The sequence below is a fragment of the Canis aureus genome, chromosome 5 (assembly GCF_053574225.1).
Source record: "Canis aureus isolate CA01 chromosome 5, VMU_Caureus_v.1.0, whole genome shotgun sequence".
In the NCBI taxonomy this organism is placed as follows: Eukaryota; Metazoa; Chordata; class Mammalia; order Carnivora; family Canidae; genus Canis; species Canis aureus.
The window spans coordinates 25897733-25914040 of NC_135615.1; the positions used below are offsets into that span (position 1 = coordinate 25897733).

The following is a 16308-nucleotide window of genomic DNA, read 5'->3' on the forward strand; positions in this document are numbered from 1 at the left end:
CACACACACACACACACACACACACACACACACACACGTACGTGTATCTACTTGTACGTATAATGCTATCCTGGAAATTTCTGGAGATAGGTCAGACTCCTCGCTCACTCCTACTTTGCTTAATATTAGAATCTACTCTGCAAGGGCTATATTGATCTTCGTGTAAGTGTACTGGTCCCTTGTTGGCATCTTGAAACATCAGAGCAGTCACGTGTGAGCAAGTGCTTCACAGATGCAGAGGTGACATGGGAATTCAAGATTCCTTGGTTATTATACAAGAAGCTGTGAAAGGTGATGGAAATAAATACAGAACACAGAATCACAAACTCAGGTATCAGTTTAGCTGTCTTCTAAGACACTGGTCATCATCAATGAATTCTTGTGACCGGTCATGGTTTTCTAGACAGCACACTCTGGTTACTCAAAGGAGGCGTAACGTGGCTCTAGCTGCTAGAGTCATACCTAAAATATTTTATATATATATATATATATATTTTTTTTTTGTCAAGTGGAGAGAAAGATCTTATTCTGAGAGTGATGGCAAGAAGATTTGAGGAAATGTACTGAAAATTATAAGCGGGTGTTGACAGAAGAATGAGATGAACAGCTTAAGGTGACAAAAGCCACACAAACCCAAAGGCTGCGATTTAAAAAAACAAAAACAGGAAATTCAAGTAAGCACAGAGCATTACTCTGTTTGAAAGATAGCAGACGTATAAATTAAGTTGCCAAGGAAGACATCAAAAACAAACAGTATAAATGAGTTTTAGGAGACAAGTAGACACTTTAATGGGGGCAGCAGGGATTTAAGGCTATAGTGACAAAGGAAGGAGGTGGGATAGAGACACTGAGAGGTGACAGGCAGTGTGACAAAACGCCACCATCACTATTTTAATAGCATCAACTCTGGACCACTGTGCCATTTCAGAGTAACTGAAAATGAAGAAGCCACGTTATTAGATAATAGATCATCGGTTTATTAAAAACAGGAGTGAAAGGAGGCACTCCATCCCTCACAGGAGGAGTATTTTCAAAATTTAGTTGTGAAGGGTGAGTTATCCTTTCTGAGTGATTTGGCTGCCGGTGTGAAACTCTCATTTTTTACCAAATTACCCGTCCCACACCTGCCTCTCCATATCAATGCATCACACCCAGAGGCTCTTTCCCTGTGGCCACATCACAAATAATACAAGTCTCTGAATAATCCCAATTCCTGGTTGACAAAAGTTTAGATTTAGGCCCAAGCAAGTTAATTTTACAGCCCACAAGAGAAACGATTCTTCTTCCCGAGCCAAGGGTATGATGCTCGGGAGCCCGGTGTGCACCGCACCTGTGGTCTAATGATCTCCGCCCGACTGGGCACACAGGTCCCCATGCCGCATCTGCCCAGCACCTGGCCATTTCCACCACTCATCAGGTCAGTTTCAAGAGATCCTGTGGACCCTGAAACCATCACCCTTAAAATGGTCCATCCAAGTGGGATGGAAAGGGAGTCATTTAGATCGAAGTAACTTATAAAACAATGTCCTGTGGTCAGCAGGCATATTCTATCGCATGCACCTGTTTGTGAAAATTGGAACCTGTGGTTCCAAGAGAGAATTTCAGTTCGAGGTTTCCTCCTCCATCCTGGTCTACAAGAAATCACCTTGCGTTTCTCTTTAAAATGAGCACATATGAATCAGAGGGAAGTATTATGTTGTCCACAAGCTACAGAAAGTAATTGTTAGAATTATGAATATGTATCAAAGGGATTTCTGAATACGTGGAACATCTTTTGCGGTTTCACACGTGATGACGGGCTGCAAGCTCCACGAGAGGAACCAAAAATGTTGCACGAACTTCTCTCAGTGCTGGGCACAGAACAGGCATCACCTAATAGGTATTGAATCAATGAATACATTGGGCGATAACATTTTACTAAACCCCCTCTTTGCCTGAAATAAATGGTCACTGAGTTTTAGAAAATTTTCAAGAGTCACTCAATATTACATTTTAAAATGCTGAATCAGTTTCTGTTTTAGATATGAAAACATCAAGTGAATTACATGCATATTTGTGTCACAATTTATTTTCAACTGAGCAACATTTATCCCAACCCGTTTCCATCTTTATTAGGTATAAAGAAGCTAAGTGATATTATCCTCTCCCAAACAGGCACGAAGACAGTTGGAGCCAATCTCATTTCACAGGGAAGTCATTAAGAATAACAAGCAGGGCCAGATTAAGTGTGTGTAGGTATGGATATAGAGTTAAATCTAATCTTTCGGTGTTGAGAGACAAGGTGGGGCAGGGAGGGGAGGCGTGAGAAAGAGAAAGGAGGGGAGGGAGAGAGAAAGAGAGAGAAGAAGGGAGGTGAGGGAAATGGAGAGAAGGGGGCTGGGGGAGGGAGGGAGGGAGAGGGAGGAGGAGAGAGAGGAGGAACATACACATCCTCACATTCCTGTGTCTATTAGTTTTATAATGACCCCATGTCTCGACCATGACCAGAGGTCAAGTTTTGGCGAAGTACTTCCAAGACTGGGACCTGTCAATGTCCTCAACACTGCACAAGGCTGGCATGTCCGCATGACAAGAATTGCCAGTCCTTCTCCAGGAAGAGCAAGTCTTGCCCAACACTAAGGAACTGCCCCAGTGAAGTTCTCAGCAGCAGAAGCCTTGCTAACATTACAGAGTATCATCACCTAATGCTTCTCCCTGTCCCTCCACCTCCCATGATGCCTCAGCCTCGGGTTACCCCCTCCCCCACACTCCAAGGCAGTTTCTAGGGTCATGCCTGATGGTTCTTGGGCCTGTTATTTGCAAACTCCTTTTTCGATTTGTTTGTTTCTGTCTTCTCTAGTGGCTAGGTGACAGGAATAGGAAGAGGGTCAGAAATGGTAACCATGAAGGGCTCATCAGAAGATAGAAACCATGGTTCTCAAGCCTTGGCAACACATACAGTGGTGTGTGGCTTCAGATATTGCCCTGTCATGGCCCTGATGGTGGCCTTTCAGAAGGTCCCCGAGGATAAGAACACGTTAGAGACTATGGATCTCCTTTGTTGTGGAAGGTACCTCCTCCTTCACATCTGTGGTTTTCACCCCACAAATCCTCAACTGGAGACTAAGAGACTGGGAAATTGTGGGCAACTCTGAAGGTCAAGTTTATCTGCCCTTACTTTTCTTCTTTTTCTCAGCTGCCTGAGAAAGACTGATATTTAAATTTGCACATTTTGGCACCAGACATTCCAACTCTATTCCAAGGACACACAGGTGCTTTCTTTCCCTCCTCCTCTGGGGACCTTCCCCGCCTCCCACCTCCAGTCTCCCCTGGGTCAGGACCCCTGCTCTGGCTCCCATGCACAAATTATTTCAGAGCAGTTCCACACTCTACACCAGCTTCATGTATTTGTATCCAAGACTGTAAGTTTCCTGAGGCCAAGAGTCCTATCTTGCTAGGCAATGAGCTTGGCTATCATCAACACCTGATATGCGTATGTAAAGCTTGAATAGATTTGCCTAAGCCGATTTTTCTCATGACTTGTTGGTTTGAAGAGACCCATTCCTGCTGGTTTTAAATGACCAAATGTAAGAGAAGGGGGAAAAGCTCCACTCCCTAAATTATCAAATTAGGAAGGTTTTGGAATACTACCTATGAAGGGATTACATTCTGAGGACTTTTCTTTTTTTAAAGATTTATTTATTCTAGAGAGAGCACAAGCAAACAAGCGAGCACAAGCGGGGAGAGAAGCAGAGAAAGGGAGAGAGAATCCTCAGGCAGATTCCCTGCTGAGCACGGAGCCCAATGCAAGGCTCCATCCCAAGATCCTGAGGTCATGACTTGAGCCAAAATCAAGAGCTGGATGGATGCTCAACCGACTGAGTTCCCCCAGATGCCCTGGTAGACATTCTGAATGAGCACACATTGGTGACTTTCTGCAGTCACAGTTTGAAGGGTACAGCTGGTTGGAAACAGGCACAAAAAGTCAATTGATTTTATCATTAGGTTTTTTGACTTTGTCTAACAGGCAATTTCTGAACATCATAAAAGCCTTCTTAATTTGGCTCTGTATTGTGTAAAGCAGATGTCCTTGGTTACTAAACTGATTAGTAAGTGGTTTATATTATTCTAATGGTTACCATCGTTATTGCAAAAGAAAAAAAAAACAGTGGAGTAAGGCTGCGAAGCAAGAATGTTCTGCACAGTAACGGGGCTGACAGGATGTCATATTCAGAAAGGATCCAGGTATGCAGCCAAGGCCTGGCTGTAGAGATCCATTTTCAGGAAAACACTGCCTCAAATGCTGAACAGTGCTATGCGCTTTAAAAAAAAAAAAAAAAGAATGTTCCATTCAGTGGCTGCTTAAAAACTACGATGGAAGGCAGGATAGAAACCAAAGGTAGCTCCCAGAGATGCCTTAGCCACCTGGAGCATCTCACCTGGATCTGAAACACACCAGACCTTTTAAAATGGGTTCATGTCCTGCCATGGATTCTAGGCTATATGGTTATCTGGCAAATGCAGATAAAATCATGTCCGCATGACACCTGCCCCCGTCCCCATCATCTGTATGAGCCTCTCCTTGAGAAGCCAATCTCCTCAGCAGAAGGCATAATGATTTCCATGAAAGACATAAAAATCTCTATTCTCTCCTGTTTTCAGACCATTTCTCTCAGCACAAGAGGCTCTATGGACCCAGAACAAGACCTCCCAAAAGACTATGTCTGCAAGAAGCCCTGTATGGGGGCGCCCTGCATTCAGAAACAAAGAGCTGATTTACATCCTTTGCTCCAGGTCAAAGACAGGAAGGAAAGAGTTGAACCTCTCAGCAGTGGGCACGATTTTTTCATTCTAATCAGAGTTTGTAATTTATGATTATTTTTGTGATTGTTTGGCTAACACCTGTCTCCTCTGTTTGACCATTAGCTCCATGAGAGCACGGACCAGCTTTGTTTCTGTTGGTCACAGTTTCCCCAGCAGAACATGGGAGTCTGGCACTTAGTAGGGTCTCAAATGTCTGTCAGGGAAAGGAGGAGAGAGGGAGAACAGGAGAGAGGAAGGAGAAAGGGGTATTGCAGAAGAGAAAATGCTGCTTAGTTGGTGTGGTGTGAGAAAAATCTGCCTGCTTGATTTCATGCAAAGAGTCCAGACCTACAAATTCTCAAATGTCTCACATGCGCTGTATCTTCTTCACAAGCCCACAGAGAGTGGCTAGTCTCAGCAAACACTAAGACAGGTCTTAAAATTTTATACCAACCATGTAATTGGATGCATCGAAGGAGAAATTGGTTGGCTATGCCTGGAAATCGGTGGGAATTTCATTATTTCTGAATTTGCAAAACAGCATTTGGTTGAAAGGTCCAATTGTGTAGACTTCTCAACTTCGAGGGCCAGACCTGGGTCTAAGTTGGTGATGCCTGTACCCGACAGGAACACGCTTTGGGGTCTATGTCACAGAAACCGTAGACACTGAGCTCATTTACAGGCTGCACATCTACCTGCAAGCTCTCAGTGCCTCTGTAAATGGACACGCTAAAAGCTGTCAGTTTGAGAGCACCGATTGGCTAATCCATGCTCTGTTTGATCCGCACCTGCAGTCCCTTTGCACCTCACGGACTGCAGGCTTTAGATAGGAGTGCTGGTGAAGTATCCGTAAGAGCCTGAGTGCTTTCTCTAGTGCTACTCCTGCAGGTCTCGCTATGGCCCTTCTCCAGACAGTAATCGAGGAAATCAAGAGCCCATACCACCAGAGCAGATGGAGGGGATAGAAGGGTTGGAGGCTGGGATGGGGCTGGTGAATGAATCAAGAGGCCCCAGATGCAGGAAAGGTAGAAGCACAGGCTCTTCTGGAGTCTCACGGCTGGATGGAGTGTTCCCATTTTCCTTGGGTTTTTGAAGAGCAAGAGTGCTCCCCGAGTGGAAGCTGGCACTTGGAGGTGGGTCTTTGGAGATGCTTGATATTTACAGGAATCTCAGCTTCAAAGATGGTGGGGGTTAGTGTGTCTTCAAATAATAGAAGGTAAGCTTGAAGTCTGATTTCTCTCTTCATAAATTTCCTCTTTTTCAACAATAGAAATGGAATTCCATTAGAACATTAGGAACCTAGGAACCATTAATAACCGGCCAAATTATTCTTTTTGCTTCTTGAAGGCAGGAGGCACAGGGTATGTGGACAGCTTTGCCATTTGATACATCAACTACGGAAATACTTGGCTCCCCAGCACTAGAAGTGAGCAACCTGTTTTTTCTTCAGCGTGTAAATTAGCAGCTAAATGTGCATCCTCTCTGTCTGCGACTGTCTGCCCTTCCTCATACAGAAACGCACTGAACTCAGTATTCCCTGGACCTACTGAAGGTTCTGGACACAGGGCAGGGGCTCCAGGAACATTCGCTGGCCTAGAGGAACCCCATCCTTCCCCTGTAGAATTGGCGCTGTACCCGCCTCCAATCAAATTCTGCTTATGTCTGGAAAATTAACTGTTGGGACATTGAAGGATGGAGAAGAGACAAAGTGGACCCTGGTAGTGCTACAGCATCGTATACAATTACCAAAACGTATCAGCTATACACTCTAAGAGTGAATTCCACTGTATGTAACTAATACTTTAGCAAACAAAAGGCCAAGGGGGGATCCAACATCCACATACGTGGTGCAGGAGGATAGGGATGGGGATGCAACCGACCTCTTGACCACGAAGTGTTCCAGCCCCTTTCAACAATTACAGAACAAGGCTGGAGGTACTTGCCTGTGCCTGTGAGCAATTGGTATGTCTTCTCTGAAAAGCCTATCTGTATCCCTGACCCATTTCTTTATTGGGGTTTTGAATTCTAAAATATAATTTAGAAAAGATGTTTAAATATTAAAATATTAACTTTGGCAACAAAAAGAAACTGAAGATCTATAGTGCAAACATGACATTTCTGAGGATGGTATTTCCTCCCGAAATTGATAGAATAATTAATAGACTATGTTAGAGGGAACCATAAATTTGATTTACGTTACAATAGAAAATTTTTCTATTATTGTTAATGCTAGGGAAAGGTCCCTGAGAGTGCTTGTCGCATGCTTTCACAAGAAGTTATGTCTGCTATCCTGAGTCACAAGAATTTTCCTAGCTTTTGCCGAGGTAGGTGGTTGACATTGATGGTTCCTCGAGAAGGATGGATGACAGGAAGGTGAAATCTGAATTTTAGGAAGCACGTTGACTGAATTCCACCAACCCAATTTATTGCTCTATTTTATCAAATCCTCTTAAATTGATCTGTTCCGGTTTACTCAAGAAATCTAAAGTTTCAGGGGGAAAAAAAATCATGCCTCTGGACCATCACACGTTTGTTGTTAATACAGGGTGACAGAGGTGTCAAGGTTATACCGTCTTTCTGGTACATCTTCTTATTGAAAAATCATTAGTCCCCAGCTAGCTTCGGCTCTGTTTATGTATCTGGTCAACCGGATGGTGGCTCGAGAACGTGCCTTCAGCAGCCCGCTCTGCCCCGAGACTCCGCTCACCTTTCCTTATGGAGTCACCCTCTGAGATGGGCAGGAGACCAGAGCACCTCCATCCTCATTTCACGGACAGTGACAGAGGAGTTAAGTGACTTGAGAAAGGTCAAACCACCAGTCACTGGTCAGGACCAAAATAGAATCGGGGTTTGCTGACCTCCTTGTCTCCTGCTCAAATGCTTCAAGGACAAGAGAAGTGACTTCTGAGCTGTAAAATAACACTACAGGCTTTTGATTTTCTCTCCCTTCAAGAGGATGAGCTGAGGCGCTTCCTTAACTTTTCTCTTGGATGTCTAAATGAGAGGTTGTTGAATTAGCGGGGAAACCAAAGGCCAAGAATCCAAAAATTGGTGACTTCGGCTTCTCCACTAGGAGACTAGCTATAACCTCAGGCAAAAATGAGAGGCTGCTGTGCCTTGATTTTTCTCCCTATGAAATGGGGACAGTTTGGACCACGTACTGAATACATAAACCTTTTAGCCTAAGTAACATATCTTTGAGTACTGCTACTCGAAGCTGTGGGAGTGCAAAATTTCTGAGCAGGCCACTTACGATGGAAATAAGAACCAAGACGAACAGACATCCTGAAAGCACTGCATTGCACATTGTCTTAGGACAACTGAGAACAGGGGTGAAGAATAAACACACTTAACTAGGGTTTACTTAATGTGCAGTTGGGCAAGGAGCCCTGAATTCTGGGACTACTAAAATAGATCACCTTTGCTGTGTAAATCAGGCCTGACACAGGGCCTTATTTAATTCACAGACATGCTTATACTTCTGCAAAACTGGAAAAAAATAGCTTTTAATTACTATTTGTAGAGCATCTAAGACAATTAAATGCTTCTGATTATCCTTTTGTTTTTTAAAAACATAGACTCAGAGAGTAAACATTTCTACACAGCCATTAGAGCAAAATGCGTTTTGAGGGAGGATGCTTTGAATACATTCTGCCTTATAAAAACAAACAAACAAACAAAAAAACACAATACCACCGTAGAAAAGGACAGCACAGAAAAAAGGCTGTGAGGCATGACATGGCCTATCATGTTGTGCATGCATGAGTTAGCTCGTACAAGATCAGAACCAGGAGCTCAGATGAATGCTATTCATCCTTCATTGGAAGTTCAGTGTCACATCACCTGGGGTCAGTGACAGGACCACTCAAAGGTGGATCTTCTCTGGAGAGTCAGGTATTTTAAAAAATATCTGCGCAAATGTGTTATTCATCACCTAGAGTGGAGACTGTTGTTCTAGGAATCATGCTCAGGCCTTGGTTTCATCATATTTGTTGTCTTTTTTTCTGTCATAAATGTTGAACAAACATGAATAAACATAAACCCCCCAATAGGTTGCCCAGCATGACCTCAAGTGAGACCCAGGTCTAGAGGGGAATTCCAGAGCACCTACAGAGGGTAACCCACACAGGATAACCAAAGGAAGACAGCAAGGCCCCTTTGGGCATTTTCAACATCAGAGGAATGCTGGTCCTTCTGAATGATGCCCAACCCATTCCTATAGTGTTTACATTTTACAGAATACTGACTCTGTGATAGTGATAGGGTTTATATCATTCTAAGCATCTGGCAATGAAAGCGACTCGGGATGGTGACTCTCCTAAATCCACACAGGTAATAAATGTCTGAATTCAAACACAGGACTTCTAAACCAGCACACCCATTCCCCAATATCTCTTAATGGTCTTTGTAAAAAATGCAAGAGATATGATACAAAGGAGTAAACTACATTATGTTAGAGAAAATATCACAGATTGTCAGTGTGATACACAAATCATGTCTTAAATTGCTGGGAGGAAGACACTGCATGTCTTCAATTGCAGTGGTTTGAGCATGGAGTCACCAGTCACACTACCCAGATTCAAATCCAAGTTCTGCTGTTACTAGCTGTGTGATCCTGGATCGATTATTCAACTCTCTGTGGCTGAGTTGCCTTATTGTTTTTCTGGGTTTTTTTGTTTTTGTTTTTGTTTTTTTGGTACAAAATAGTGATTCAACATTCTATACATGACTCAATGCTCACCACGATTAAGTGTAGTTCTCATTGGTCACCATACCTTATTTCAGTATTATTGACTATATTCTCCATGCTGCACTTTTCATCTCTTTGTCTTACTCACTTTAAAACTGGAGGTTTCTATTAATCCCCTATTTCACCCATTCCTCTCCCCTTTCCCCCCTCTGGCAACCATGAGTTTCTTCTCTGCACTTAAGAGTTTATTATTTCAGAAATGCGTCCATTTCTTCTGAAATAATAAACTTATTTCATTTTTTTAAAAAATTTATTTATGATAGTCACAGAGAGAGAGAGAGAGGCAGAGACACAGGCAGAGGGAGAAGCAGGCTCCATGCACCGGGAGCCCGACTCCACCGGGATCCGGGTCTCCAGGATCACGCCCTGGGCCAAAGGCAGGCACCAAACCGCTGCGCCACCCAGGGATCCCTCATTTTGGTTTTTTTTTTGGATTCCCCATATAAGTGAAATCATATGGTATTTGTCTTTCTCGGTCTGACTTCTTTCACTTATCATAATACCCTCTAGGCCCATCCATGTTGTCACAAATGGCAAAATATCTCATTCTTTTTTATGGCTGAGTAATGTTCCAGTACATATATAGCATTTCTATTTTTAATTTTTTGAGGAGCCTCCATACTGTTTTCCATAGTGGTTCTACCAACTTACATTCTTAACAACAGTGCATGAGGGTTCCCTATTCTCCACATCCCCATCAACACCTATTTCTTGTCTTTTTGATACCATCCATTCTGACTGGTGGGAGATGGTATCTCAACTGTGGTTTTGATTTATATTTCCCCAATGATTAGTGATGCTGAGCATCTCTTCATGTGTCTGTTGGCCATCTGGATGTCTTCCTTAGAAAGACGTCTATTCACAGTACCGTACTGGCACAAAAACAGACACATAGGTCAATGGAACACAGGTGAAGATGGTGAAAATTAACAAGACAGGAAACAACAAGTGTTGGAGAGGATGTGGAGAAAGGGGAAGGAACCCTCTTGCACTGTGGGTGGGAATGTGAACTGGTGCAGCCACTCTGGAAAACTGTGTGGAGGTTCTGCAAAGAGTTAAAAATAGAGCTACCCTATGACCCAGCAATTGCACTGCTGGGGATTTACCCCAAAGATACAGATGCAGTGAAATGCTGGGACACCTGCACCCCAATGTTTATAGCAGCAGTGTTCACAATAGCCAAACTGTGGAAGGAGCCTCAGCACCCATCGAAAGATGAATGGATAAAGAGGCTGTGGTCTATGTATACAATGGAATATTACTCAGCCATCAGAAATGATGAATACCCACCATTTGCTTCAACATGGATGGAACTGGAAGGTATTATGTTGAGTGAAGTAAGTCAATCAGAGAAGGACAAACATTATATGGTCTCAATCATTTGGGGAATATAAAAAATAGTGAAAGGGAATAAAGGGGAAAGGAGAGAAAATGAGTGGGAAATATCAGAGAGGGAGACAGAACATGGGAGACTCCTAACTCTGGGAAACGAGGGGTAGTGAAGGGAGGTGGGCGGGAGGATGGGATGACTGGGTGATTGGCACTGAGGGGGGCACTTGATGGGATGAGCACTGGGTGTTATGTTATATGTTGGCAAATCGAACTCCAATGAAAAAAATATACAAAAAAAGAGAAAGATGTCTATTCAGGTCTTCTATTCTTTAATTGGATTATTGGGATTTTTTGGTGTTGAGTTATATAAGGTCTTTATATATTTTGGATATTAACACCCCTGCCTGATATACCATCTACCCCTATCTTCTCCCATTTAGTAGGTTGCCTTGTCATTTTGTTGGTCATTTCCTTCATTGTGTGCAAGCTTTTTATTTTTGTCTAGTCCCAATAGTTTATTTTTGCTTTTGTTTTCCTTGCCTGAGGAAACTTATCTAAGCCTGACATCCAAGAGATTATGGCCTATGTTTTCTTTTAGGAGTTTTATTGTTTCAGGTTTCATATTTAGGTCTTTAATCCATTTTGAGTTTATTTTTCTATCTAGTGTAAGAAAGTAGGTCCGGTTTTCCCAGCACCATTTACTGAATAGATGATTCTCCCCCCGCCCAATTGTATATTCTTGCTTCCTTTGTCATAAATTAATTGACCATGTAAGTGTGGGTTTTTTTCTGGACTCTCTATTCTGTTCCACTGATCTGTGTATCAATTTTTGTGCCAGTAATATACTATTTTGATTACTATGGCTTTGTAGTATTTCTCGAAATCTGGGATTTGATACCTCCAGTTTTGTTCTTTCTTGAGATTGCACTGGCTGTTTGGGGTCTTTGTGGCACCATACAAATTTTAAGATTTGCTGTTTTAGTTTTTTAGTTCTTTGAAAAATGCCATTGGTATTTTGATGGCAATTGCACTGAGTGTGTGGATTGCTCTGGGTGGTGTGGATATTTTAACAATATTGATTCTACCAATCCATGAGCATGGTGTATTTTTCCACTTGTTTGTGTCACCCTCAATTTCTTTCATCAATGTCTTATAATTTTCAGAGTACATATCTTTCGCTTCCTTGGTTAAATTTATACCTAGGTATTTATTCTTTTTGGTATAAATGGGATTGTTCTCTTAATTTCTCTTCTGGTTACTTCATTATTAGTGTACAGAAGCACAACAGATTTCTGTATATTAATTTTGTAATCTGCGAGTTTACTGAATTCATTACTAGTTCAAATAGTTTTTGATGGAGTCTTTAGGGTTTTCTATATGTAGTGTCATGTCATCTGTAAATAGTGACAATTTTACTTCCTCCTTACGAATCTGGATGCCTTTTGTCTCTTTTTCTTATCTGGCTGCTGCAGGCAGGACTTCTAATACTATGTTGAAAAAAATGGTGAATGTGAACATTTTTGTGTTGTTTCTGATCTTACAGGAAAGCTTTTAGTTTTTCACCATCAAGTATGTGAGTTTGTTTTTAAAAGGAGAATGATAATAGAACCTATACTATAGGAACAGAGGGCCTCTTTCCTCACTGATTTTTTAAATTTTTTTATAGGTAGAACTTTATTTTTTAAGAGCAGTGCTTATTTTTTTAAGTTTTTATTTAAATTCCAGTTAGTTGGGCAGCCTGGGTGGCTCAGCGGTTTAGCACCACCTTCAGCCCAGGACCTGATCCTGGAGACCCAGGATCAGGTCCTGCGTTGGGCTCCCTGCATGGAGCCTGTGTCTCTGCCTTTCTCTCTCTCTCTCTCTCTCTCTCTCTCTCTCTCTCATGGATAAATAAAATCTTAATTTTTTTTTTAATTTCAGTTAGTTAACATACAGTATAATATTAGTTTCAGAATATAGTGATTCAATACTTCCATACCTAATCTGCTGCTCATCACAAGTACACTCCTTCATTCCCATCACCTATTTCACCCATCCTCCTACCCACCTCCCCTCTGGTAACCAGGAGATTGTCCTCACTACTTGAGATCCCACCTATTCCCTAGGCTCATGAGGATCACTCTTCTCTCAAGAGCTGAAAAACTATGGACTGATTTTACCAAATAATGACATGGGTTGATCCAAGCAAGAAACCTATTCAGCCAAAGTGATGACCACTGCTACCTCAAGCACTAGTACATCATGGCCTCGGGCCTGCAGTCCTGCCCTGTCAGTATGGTTAAGCCCCCGAGGCCTCACGTGTACAGCATGTATATTAATAAACAGACTTTGCATGGAATAAGCCTATCAGACCCATCAGAGAAATCTCTGCATCTTAAAAATCATTCAGTGTCAAAAACTATGTCTAAAAGATAGAGTGCTGAAAATGATTTATTTGGATAAGACCTGGCCATGTACTGCTAGTTAAAACTACATGTGGCTTGGTCTTTTGATCTTCTGAAGGATTACCTATAACTTTCTGTGGTCTAGAGTTCCTGCAGAGAAGCAATTCAAATGCATTAATTTACAGTATTGAAAGGATTTTATCTTAGAAATGACTAATACCATCCCCCCCAGGATTATGGCTTTTTTAAAAAAATCATTTACTTTTCTCCTGCCTTTATCATTTGAAAACCAGGATATCCTAGCACCATGCTGGCTGCTATAAGGAGAATGGTCCTTCATGCTTTGTCTTCGCATAACACTTGTCAAAGCATAAACGTCAGGTTTTGAAGGAGAATGGTAGAAGATGTGAAGTATCAACCGATTTTTCACTCCATGATAGGGTGAAGAGACCTTCATGAAATCAATTCCTATGAAAATTCTATTTTTCATACCACTGACAACTAGCAGCACCAAACCGGATTATCAATGGTGATAAGTAACTTGCATCTACGTATATTTTCATCACACATTTCAGTATTTTGTTTCTTAGGGCTATTGTTTTTCCTCTGAAGCTCAGTCAAGTGTCAGCAATGACTCTTTGAGTAGCTTTGAGTAATGGGATCAGCTAATGTTCTGTACATGAAGAAATTCCATATCATTTGCTTCTCTAAAAATACTGCTGCCTGCCATCGGAGCCAGTCAACAGTGATGAATAGCTAAAGGGACAAGTAGGTCTCTAAATTTACTTCATATCTGACAGCCCTTCAGCAGATATGGATAATGGGTCCCTATGACTCACAAATGCAATTCCCTCCTACTACAAGCAAGCCCTTTCTTTTCCAGATGAGAAAGGGCAAGGATTCTCAATGACCCAATACGTTCTTCCCTTCCCCTTTTCAACAACCCAACAAAAATTTGTTAAGCGCCTGTAGTATTAGGTTCTATGCAGCTTCTGGGCTAGATATAAAAAGCTGAAAAAGACACACATCCTTTTAACCATTAAAAGCCTATTAATATATGGCTTATGACTCTATCTGAATTAATGTTACTAATCAAAATTAAGCTGAAAAAGAATAAATTTGTGTGCATACACATCTCCCTGTTCTAACCCACTGACCTCCAGATACTAATTTGTGTGGCTAATCTGTATGTTGGAAAATCTGCAATATGCTGATCTCTACACATTTATGTAGGGCCACTTTGATTCTCTAGGTATTTAATTTGGATTCATCCATTCAAAAACGTGTATTAAGCCCCTAATATGTGCCAGACACCATGCGCTGGTGTCTCACTGGGGATACGAAACAGAGACACATAGTTATTTACCCACTGAACTGATGAACTTACAAAAACATGTAATTTTGAGGTGTTGGTTGTATGTTTTGGCTGAGCAGAGCTTATAATTATATGCTTCTTACTAAGATTATTGCATTTTCTGCTATGGGTGCTTAGACAAGGTAACATTCTTTCCGGAGTATAAACATTTTTGTGAGGTCCAAGATGTTAGGATACATTTAAATTTCTCAGGTCAAAAGAATGCAAGGGCCTTTGCCAGCCCATTACAACTAGCCAATCACTTAGTAAGAACCTTTTCTCTTCAAAATCCACCACCACCATCCACTCACTTAAGCTCTCGCACAAAGAGCAGTGTACAATTGCAACGAAATTCCACTCGTGTGTTTTAACCTCAAGTCCTCCCTGGATTAGAAGTCTATGAGAGTGGAGCTAAGCGACAGTGTTAGCTAGTTTTAAATAGCCATGAGTGACTTACGATGATTCCAAATTTGGCCTTATCAAAAGTTTTGACACATATTTACAATGGTCAAGTTTTCTTCAACATGCTATATATTTATGGATAGTGTCAGTTCTTCCCATCAACACCCCCCTTCATATCAGTTTTATCCTGATATTTTATATAAATACTATTGGCTTCTAATGCTGTGGATATTAAGGAATTATTTTTGTGTTCAAAACCTTTTTTAGGGGTCTTTCTGGTCATTACTTACCCTCATTTGATGTATTGTTTTTACTCTCGGTATGTTCTGTGCAACAGGCCCTTTGCTAGGCACCAGGACTAGGAAGACAAATGAGACACGGAGAATCCTTAATTGAGCTATTATATCATGCTAAAAAAAATTAAGCAGGAGAAATAGGGAGGAACATAATAATCAAAGCGTAGAAGCATTTCCCAGAATTGGATTTGTTATGAGCTGTTTTTGCCCAATTACTACTTTAATTGAACCATCTATAATTCCTTTCACTTATATTTTTAGTCTAGAAGAAGCCAGACACAAGATGTTACACATGAAGCCAGAAGCCAGCACGTTTTTTTGACAGCAGAAACTCCCTCAAGTCTATTAAAATCACCGAAGAAAGAAGAAATCAACAAGTGAGGGTCCTAGAAAATGACATCTGCTAAGTCCAGAACCGTGATTGTGTTTCTTATGTTCCTGGACTGGCTGCATGGGAAGGGGGGAACTGGGGCCAAGGCACAGCCCTAACTCAGGTGATTCTGCACACAGGGACCTAGATCAAGACAGATTGCTACGTGTCATAAGGATTCTCAAGAATCCAGCCCTCCCAGGACACCAGAGGCCCTTCCCAACTTGGATTTAAACAACACTTGCTTCTGATCCAGGACATTTACGACACATAAACATCGTCTCCCTACTTGAGTATGCTGTGTGTATGCACAGGTGCACATATGGAAGACCGCCTCTCCAGCCACTGCCTATCCCCACTACTCTGTCTTTAGCATAATTTTAATTAATGAGAAAAGTCCATCGAATGCTATCATCCTCCTCTTCTACCTTCGGATACATTGCTCTATTCCCTTACCAGCCAATTAGTGATAGCATGCGGGAGAATGAATCCTATAATATTCAGTGCCCCCAATTCCCCATGCACCATCTAGTGGTGATGATAATTATATTAACGGTAATGATGATGCTGATGATGATACTGGATGATGATAGTCAATGAATTTCAAACACCTAAACAGGCCATTTTACCAGTGAGTG

At 41.7% G+C, this 16308-nt stretch overlaps 1 protein-coding gene across 14 annotated transcripts in view; it reads right to left on the reverse strand.

The window, feature by feature from the left end:
* The window catches only part of CELF2 (CUGBP Elav-like family member 2), an 814981-nt gene that overhangs the window by 199693 nt on the left and 598980 nt on the right, over window positions 1-16308 (reverse strand). The gene's annotated exons all lie outside the window — the stretch shown is intronic.